The 10,047-nt window shown below is 35.8% G+C and overlaps 1 pseudogene; it reads right to left on the minus strand.

The window, feature by feature from the left end:
* Positions 1-8,734: 8,734 nt before the first annotated feature.
* LOC104656874 lies at positions 8,735-9,473 on the minus strand (annotated as a pseudogene).
* Positions 9,474-10,047: the final 574 nt, after the last annotated feature.

A 10,047-nucleotide genomic window follows, 5' to 3' on the forward strand; every position in this document is an offset into this window, starting at 1 on the left:
TTCTCTGGGACATCTTAGGGAAATGTGATTTGGGATAGATGAAAATAAAATGTTTCCCTCCAAAATTGATATCTCCCAAAATTTTCAGGCTTTCCTTCTAAAACAAGGGTAGGAAACCATTTTCTGTAAATGGTCAGATAGTATTTTAGGCTTTGCTGGCCACATACAGCCTCTTTCCCATCTAGTCTGATTTTTTGTTTGTTAGCATCCTGTAAATACAGAACAACCATTCTGTTTTATGGCTGTAAAATACACACACAAACAAAACCAGGCTGTGGGCTAAAGTTTGACTCAGTGGCCATAGTTTGCTGACCCTGCTCTATGGCAGAAGAAGGAAGTTCTAGCAACTCAGCCTCAATTTGTATATATCTAGGAATTTGCCCATATCATCTAGGTTATCTAATTTGTTCGTAGTATTTTCTTAGCATCCTTTTTATTTCTTCAGTGTCTATAGTAGTGTTCCCAAATTCATTTATTTTAGTTATTTGTTTCTTCTCTATTTTTCTTCATCAGTCTAGCTAAAGGTTTCTAAATGTCATTGATTCAAAAAGACCAACTTTTGGTTTCATTAATCTATTGCTATTACTTTTCTATTCCCTATTGTGCTTATCTCCACTCTAAATTTATTGTTCTTTTCTTTCTACTAGCTTCGGGTTTAGTTAGCTCTTTTTCTATTTCCATAAGGTACAAATTTAGCTTATTGAATTGATATTTTTCTTCCTATTTTTAATGTTGGCATTTATTGATATAAAATGTTCTCTAAGCACTACCTTTGCTGCATTCCATAAGCTTTAATATGTTGTGCTTTTTTTTCTTTCATCTCTATTTCGTAATTTTCTTTGTATTTTTTCTTTGAGACTTTGTGTTGTTTAATTTCTACATATTAATTAATTAATTTTTCAGTTTCAATTCTTCTATAAATTTTCAGCTTCATTTCACTGTGATTAGAGAGATATTCTGTATGATTTCAATCTTTAAAAAATGTATATGGCTTCATTTTAGATACATCAACTATATAATATCGAGATTTTTCTAGCAAACTTTAGTAAACCATCATCTATGGAATCAGAAACAGAAGAACAAAAATGCGGTAATAGAATTGTTCTCTTATTAGAGATTAGCTAAAATGATATCCAGGGAGAATTAGGAAGAATACAGAAATGAAAGGATACTAACAGACTGGGGTTATCAAAGGGAGTCAAGAGATCACAGGTCATAAATGCATAAGATTGAAAGAGAAGAAAAACTGAGAAGTAAAGAAATTGGGGTAAAGAAGGGGTAGAATATGAGATGACATACGAGTGCTAGGATGATTTCAAGTGAGACTAAGTTCCTTCCAGCTCTGAAAAGAGTACTATAGTTAGATCGCTTTGGATTTTAAACCTCTGGATTTGAGGACACTTAAAAAATTCTACAGAGGTCTTCCATTTTCAGTCAAGATGGGATGATTGAAACCAGATTTATCCTATGACCTAAATTTTTAAAAAACTGGACAGAATATATGAAATGACAGTTTTCAGATGTTAGACAGTAGAGAGTGCCAAACAATGATTTCTAAGAGAAAGAACAACATTGAGAAGATCTCTGTGATTGTCATTAGAAAGAGCATCTAGGTTGCAGCAAAGAGATGAAGAACCAAGGTGTAGTTGGCCATCATCCTGCACTGAGGAGACAGAACAAAGAGGCTGAGAGTCCAAAGTAGCTAGAGTTGTGAAGCAGTTTACCACAGAGGAGGTTACTGAATACACAGAGAGAAAAACTCTAGAAATCTGCAGGTGCTCCAACTCGAGTCTTCAGTTGACTCAACACATGTATATGAGGACAGCACCTATGCTCAGGAGAACTACCCCAAAAGAAGAGAGGAAAAAATGTATAGATTCACAGGGATGTGAACAGTCTGTGTTCTCACTAATCACAGTGGGAAACATCCTAATTCACAGGGTATAGGGTGGCATAGTCAGGAGATTCCCTCAGAAATCTGCCAAAAAACCAGCTACACATTAAAGTTTACTGTGTTCTAACCATTTTAAACTAAAAAAAAAAAAAAAAAAAAGCCTCAAAAGGATCAGTTTCCAAAATTGGAGGACAGGCAATATCTGATTTTGAGATCTTTTAAAACTCTACAGTAATCAAGACAGTGTAGTGCTGGCATAAAACTAGATAAATAAGTCAATACAACAGAATAGACAGTCCAGAAATAGACTCACAGATATATATGCAATTGATTTTTGACAAAAATGCCAACGCAGTTCAATGGAAAAAGATCATCTTTTCAAGAAATCATGTGGGAACAATTGAAGAGTTACAAAAAACAAAAACATTGACCCTGGCCTTCTACCATATACAAAATATTAACTTGGAATGGTCATAGACAGGATATAAGAGCTGAAACTATAAAACTTCTAGAAGCAAACATAGGAGCAAATCTTATTGACCTTAGATTTGGCAAAGATTTCCTAAATACACCAAAATACTTACTATAAAAGAAAAAAATTGATAAATAGGACTTCATCAAAATGAAACACTTTTGCCACTCGAAAGACAATGTTAAGATATTGCTATGAAAAAGAATAAACAAGCCAAAGATAAAAATATTGGCAAAATATCACATATATCCAACATAAGATATGCAGCTAGAATATTAAAGAACACATATTTCAGTTAAAAGACAACACAATGAAAAAATGAACAAAATTACTGAGCAGCAACTTCACCAAAAAACTGTGTAAATGTTAGTGAGCACATGAAAATATGTTCAATACCATTGTCATCAGGGAAGTATAGATTTAAACCACTATTGGATGTCACTATGCATACACCAACATAGCTGAAGTTAAATGTATGAACTTACAAAGTGTTGCAACTGGAACTCTCATGAACGGCTGGTAGAACTGTAAAATGCCACAAGCATTTTGAAAACAGTTAAGCAATTTCTTAAAATATTAAACATACCCAATCCTATAACCCAGGCTACGTATTTAGCCCCCAAAAATGAAAGCATATGTCTATACAAACACTTATATGTGAATGTTCATAGTAGTTTCATTCGTAGTGAACAAAAATTAGAAACAACCAAATGTCCATCAGCAGATAAATGGAAAACAAATTGTCACCTATCCATACAATGAAATAATACTAAGCAATAGAATGAAGTAAACTATTGTTACTTATCATAATGTAGATAAATCTCAAAGTTATTATGTTGACTGAAAAGAAGCAGGCCAAAAAAGGAGAGAGAAAAAGAGAATGCATACTGCCTGATTTAATTTTGTAAGATTCTAGAAAATGCAAATTGATCTATAGTTACAGATTGGTGGTTGTCTTGAGTGATGGGAGCAAGGAAGGGGAGAATAGTATTCCAAAGAGACACAAGGAGACTTTTGGGCTTGATGAATGCAATATATTCATTATCATGATTGTGACAGTTTCACAAATATATACATGTCAACTTTCATCAAATAATACACTTTATACGGGTGCATTTTAATGTGCATCAATTGTACTTCAATAAAGCTATAATAAAAAAATAAACTGTATTTTGATGATAATCACTAATTTAAGTGCTGTAGTTGTACAGAGTATGACAAGAACTGGACTGGGGAAGAAAAATATACATTTGTGTCCTATGAAGGCTAAAGTCATCCAGTAAAGTGGGATTACATCTGAGAGATCATTGGAAAACATTGAAAACAAAAATAAAAGGCCAGGCATGGTGGCTCAAGCCTGTAATCCCAACACTTTGGGAGGCCAAGGCAGGCGGATCACAAGTTCAGGAAATCAAAACCATCCTGGCTAACATGGTGAAATCCCATCTCTACTAAAAATACAAAACAAAAATTGGCTGGGCATGGTGGTGGGTACCTGTAGTCCCAGTTACTCGGGAGGCTGAGGCAGGAGAATGGCATGAACCTGGAAGGCAGAGCTTGCAGTGAGCCGAGATCGCGCCACTGCACTCCAGCCTGGGTGACACAGCGAGAATCCATCTCAAAAAAATAAAAAATGAAAGAAAAAGAAAGAAAAAGAAACAAAGAAAGAAAGAAAGAGAGAGAGAAAGGGAAGGAGGGAGGGAAGAGAAGGAAAGGAAGGAAGGAAGGAAGGAAGGAAGGAAGGAAGGAAGGAAGGAAGGAAGGAAGGAAGGAAGGAAGGAAGGAAGGAAGGAGGGAGGGAGGGAGGGAGGGAGGGAGGGAGGGAGGGAGGGAGGGAAGGAAGGAAGGAAAGAAGGAAGGAAGGAAGGAAGGGGATTATTTCATCAAAGGAACGTATGGAAGAGAGTTTTTGAAATATATTGGCAAATTTGAAAGAAAGAAGGGGCAATAAAAGGCATACAGATTTCACTAGTTCATTACTTAGGAAATGGGCAGAAATATTTCATTTTCTTACCTGAAAATGGATTAATAGCTACACTATACCTTTTGTTAAAATTAGTTAACATGAATATTTAACAGCTCATTACATTATAATCATGAAAGGTAAATGTTGTCACCATCTAACATGAGTGCGTCCTTTATATAAAAATATTTGCTATATTTGTTATTTTATACATTTATTCAGTTGTTTATACAGGTTAACTATTATAAATACTTACTTTGTTTAGTGTCAGATTTACCAACCAAAATAATCTTAGTAGTAAACAATTTATTTTTGTAATCAACTATATTTTTGAAGAGTTCTTATCATTCAAAAAAAGTGAATTTAAAACAATGTCAGTAATTCCTGCCTGATTACTTAACCTTAACAGCAGATCCTTTCAATGAAGTGCTAAGAAACTAGTGTCTCGGCCGGGCGCGGTGGCTCAAGCCTGTAATCCCAGCACTTTGGGAGGCCGAGGCGTGTGGATCAGGAGGTCAGGAGATCGAGACCCTCCTGGCTAACACGGTGAAACCCCGTCTCTACTAAAAATACAAAAAACTAGCCGGGCGTGGCGGTGGGCGCTTGTAGTCCCAGCTACTCGAAGGCTGAGGCGGGAGAATGGCGGGAACCCGGGAGGCGAAGCTTGCAGTGAGCCGAGATCAGGCCACTGCACTCCAGCCTGGGCGACAGAGCGAGACTCCTCCTCAAAAAAAAAAAAAAAAAAAAAGAAAAGAAAAAAAGAAACTAGTATCTCATTTTATCAGTTAGATAGTCATATCAAGAAACACATTGCTGTCAAAACTATTTTTGGAGCACATTCAAAGATTATCTTTGTCTCAACAATGGTGTCCCTCTGACTCTCCTAACATGTATATTCTTTATTATGAAGCAAAGATATAGTTCGTGTGGTTGCATAAATACTCAAGTCCCACAAGACAGCTTGCATTAAAATAAAATACAGCTACAAAATAAGGTAGGAATTACACCTTAATAAAATAAAATAAAACCAAATACAAGCATATACAAAATAAGGCAGGAATTACACCTTAATAAAAAACATACTCAAACTACGAATAATAGAGAAAAGAGCAACTTTAAGACAATGAAGAGAATATAATTAATCATTTAGCAAATATGTTTTAGGCACTTTACTTGACAACTGGGATAAATCAGCAGGAAAGAAAAGGGGCAGATTCCTACTTTGAGGGAGTTATATTTTAACAGGCTGTGGCTGATCAAAAAACAATAACTATATTAATAAGCAAAATATAAAATATGCTAGAAGTTTATAAGTTCTGTAGAAAAAAAATGGAGCAGGAAAAGGGGAACCACGAGGACAAGGAAGGATATGGAGACTGACATTTTGAATAGGATGGGTAAGGTAAGCGCATTGAGAAAGTGACATTTGAGTAAAATCTTGAATGGAGTGAGGGATTTAGTCATACAGATCTTCAGACAGAGTGCAAAGACTCTAAAGCACCTGCAGTATTCACTCAGAGAATGGAGGCAGGATGGCTGAAGAAGAGGGAGCCATGAAGAGAATAGTATGTGGAAAGGTCAGAGAGGTTATGGGCAAGATAAGGTAGATCTTTGTGTGCCATTGACTTTTTACACTGAGTGAAATAGAAGCTGTTGATGGTTTTGAAAAAGGCACAATGTGATCTAATTTCCATTCCAAGAGAATAATTCTGGCTGCACTATTGAGAATAGAGTGCAGAGGGACAGAGATAGAAGTAGCAAGACAGGGGACCATTGTATAATCGTAATACAAGTGAGATTTTATGAAGTTGAGACTTCAGTGAATGTCATGAGGAGTTGGATTCTGAATGTAATGAGGAGGGTTGTACGGGAGTTGCGTGTAGAGTTGAGTATTTTATAATAGAGAGGTTGTGGGGTGTGAGGAAAGATGGTAGTTAAGGATAAAGCCACAGATTTTTGCCGAAGTGTCTGTAGAAGGATGGAGTTGCTATTAATTGAGATATGGGAGACTGGATGGAGCAGGTTTTGGCGGACATACATTAGGAAGTCCAGCACGTGAAAATTTCCACTCTATAAAGTGGGTACTATATGGCTTGCACAGTTCCAACTGATAGGTGCATGAGCATGAACAAAGCGTAGTTCCAGTCCCCCAGGGAGTTAACATTAAGGTGGGCCAATTAATAAACCAGACTGGGGACGCTCCAGCCCTAAAGGAATTGTCTAGAAAGGGTTTATGCCTAACATCTAGAACATCATCAAATCTTGGAATACTGAAATGTAGAGAGTAAACTATAGAGTTAAATCTCAAACTAACTAGACCTCTTGACCCAATAGGTAGCATACTGATGAAGCTAATACAATCATTACTAATATTGAATAACAAGATAGTATAACATGAAGCTATGTACTAAATATGCCCAAGGGTTTTATATCTTTATTTTATATATTTAAGTATTAGTGTGAGCTAAAACAATCATTTCCCAAAATGTTTAAATAAATGCACCATGCAAAAGAAACATAATAATAAGTGAAATTAATACTTTGAGAAAATATTATATTCTTTTGATGTTGATTAAGCTCAGCAACCACGTCCATATTTTCTGAGGATGCTAGATTGAATGAAATGTTGGTTTGACAACAATTACTGTCTTCTAAAACAAAATATTTTCTTTTGATTATGGAAGAAATTGAATGTTATAAAAAATATTTCAGAATATAAAGAAAAATACAAAGAATAGCAAAATAGTAAAAAAAAAAAAAAAAAAAAAATCAGTCCCCCTTTTCAGGGTTAAACACTGTTAACTGCTAACATTTTGGTATTCGCCCTAAGACAACATTTAGAAAAACGCATATTTTAAAATAAATGTAAACATACACATTTACATTAACATTTACCAATTTCCCTCAGAAAGGATTTGGGAGAAAAGAAAGATTTATTTATTTACAAGTTATAATAACAAGTGTTAGTTAAGGCAAAAATAAACATTCTAAAATAAAAGAATGCTATGGTCAAAAACACATTTTAGGGGAAAGCATATCTTCGAAATCAAAAGTTGATAATTCAGTGAAAACAAGATTCACTATAGTAATTTTTTTTTTTCAACAAACTTTTGGGCACACCTACATCAAGTGAAATTAAATTCAGTGTTTTATATAGGTCTTATCAGCATTGACTTTTTACATTGCAAGATCTTAAGATGTATGCTTTACATTGATAACAGCCATTTTCATCTAATTAAATTGTCATGATTTTATATGTGTATATATGCATGTGTGTGTTTATATATTATGTATATATTCACATATTCACATGTTGACTACTTTATTCAGTCACTGGTTCATAGTAAGCAAAGGGTGACATAAGAAAATGCTTATTACAGTGAACATTATATAAAGCTTAACATGAGCTAGCACTATTCTAAGTGCTTCCTTACTTATCAACTAGCATCAACCTCACAACACCTCATTGAGCTAAGTACTATTAAGGTCTGAGCTAAGTACAAAAGTACTAAGTACTATTGTTCTACCACGTTACTGATGAGAAGAAACAAGTAACAGAGAGGTAGAATACCCTATTTTTGCTTACTCTAGGTAACGCTGATGTAAAGTGGCACTGGGTTACACACCCTGGCTATTGGGCTCAAAATTTGTGCCCTTAACAACTGTACTCTGCAGCTTTGTGAACAATTATCCAGTCAGTTTCTGCTTTTCTAGATATATAGTTATTTTAAAAATTATTTTGGATAAATATATGTAATTGTGAATCATCACTATTACTTTTAATTTAAAAAATTACATGTTTAGCCTGAATGTTCTCTGTGAACTTTTTCTCAGGCAATTTATATTTACCAATTGCATTTTACAATTATTCAGCCAATTTACATTTCTAATTTTTTTCCTAAGATCACAGAAACTTTTCTTAGACTCAGCACCTCCCATTATTTTCCAGTATTTATATATATATATATATGATTTTTCCCGTCAGGCTTGAAAAAATAGTTTATTTGTAATTCAGCTTTTCTGGTAGCAATTAACAAGTCCCTACACTAGTTGGCCTGGTTCTATTGTTTCTTAGGGGACTACTATGTGCCTACACTGTACTTGATATTTAAATAAATCAATGACATGGATCTTTCTCTGGTAGAGTTTATAGTCTAATTGAAAAGTAGACACTATACCCTTCACAAACAAAACTGCCGTATCAGCGTTTCTTGGCTTTTTATCACCATGAAAAACATAGCAATTTCGCCTGGCCATACACTCCAATGAATAAACACTGTGGGTGATGTACAACACCTGTTTATTCACTAAAAAACATGACATTCTTTTTTTTTTTTTTTTTCAATTTGAGAGCAGGTACTGTTTATTAACTGACCAGCTTATAAAAATAATCATGGTAGACGCCTTAGTTGTTTCTTCTAAAAAACCTGTTGATCTGGTCCTCTCTGTTGCCAGCGTCTCCACCTTCTACAAAATGGTGGTCTTTTTCTTCATTCCGCCTCCTGGAGAAGATAATTCAAAGGGCCACAGGAAGTTATTTGCTTCTTTGAAGTGTTTTCCAACAGTATAGATCTCATGAATCAGATCCTCCATGCATATGATGCCATATTTACCAAGAGATCGAGCAATCCAAGCGTTGTCTGTCAAAGCAATTCTCTTCTTATTGATTTTGCCATAACCACACTTGTAGATTAGTTCATTTACTGACTTCAGAGTTGGGTACCCCCACACAATCTATGGTTCTACGATCCTCAGCATGTTAACCGAAGCTTTGTTGAGCTTCACAAAAGTTCCACTGAAGATTCGACGAAGGCGAAGAAGCTGCAACACCTTTCGGACATTTTGGCCACACCATTGATACCCCTGATCCTGACGACAAACACTGATTTGGGTTCTGCAGGTATATAGAGGTTGCCAGCTTTTCTTGCCATCCTCACCATTCGAATTTCGGTTCTGTACATTTGCCTATATTCCTTGTGATAGTGCTTCGCTTTGTCACAGATAAGCTTCCTCCTTGCCTTTCGAAGCATCTTTTGGACAAACTTCTTTCTCAGGCACTTGATCTTCGGCTCTGCCAAATTCCTTCACTTTTTCTTAAGGGTTTCTGGCACAGCAGGAACATTCTTTTTCTTCTCTTCAACGCCTAACACCTTCTACGGTTCCAGCCAGAAAATAGTTTTTTTGTTTTTTGTTTTTTGACATGGAGTCTCGCTCAGCCGCCCCCAGGCTGGAGTGCAGTGGCGTCATCTTGGCTCACTGCAACCACCATCTCCCGGGTTCAAGTGATTTTCCCGGCTCAACCTCCCGAGTAGCTGGGATTACAGGCGTAGCTGGGATTACAGGTCCCGGTCATGTCCGGCTAATTTTTGTATTTTAGTAGAGTCGGGGATTCACCATGTTGGCCAAGCTGGTCTTGAACTCCTGACCTCAGGTGATCCACCCGCCTCGGCCTCCCAGAGTGCTGGGATTACAGGCGTGAGCCACCAGGCCCGACCTTTTTTTAAAATAATAAAGTTATCATGTGAGCAAATGGGACCATTGTCAGTACAGAAATAGATTCAGATCTCTCATAGTTTTTTTCTTCTTAAAGTGTATCATGTTAAGGTTTCTTGATTTTTGTCATTAGTAACAAATTATTTACAACTATTGACATTTCAATTTAAAATAACTTTTTGCATCTTATATAGTTTTTGAGGGCTTGTGTAGTTGTGGAAGGGT

This window comes from Rhinopithecus roxellana, chromosome 12, assembly GCF_007565055.1.
Source record: "Rhinopithecus roxellana isolate Shanxi Qingling chromosome 12, ASM756505v1, whole genome shotgun sequence".
Taxonomy (NCBI): domain Eukaryota; kingdom Metazoa; phylum Chordata; class Mammalia; order Primates; family Cercopithecidae; genus Rhinopithecus; species Rhinopithecus roxellana.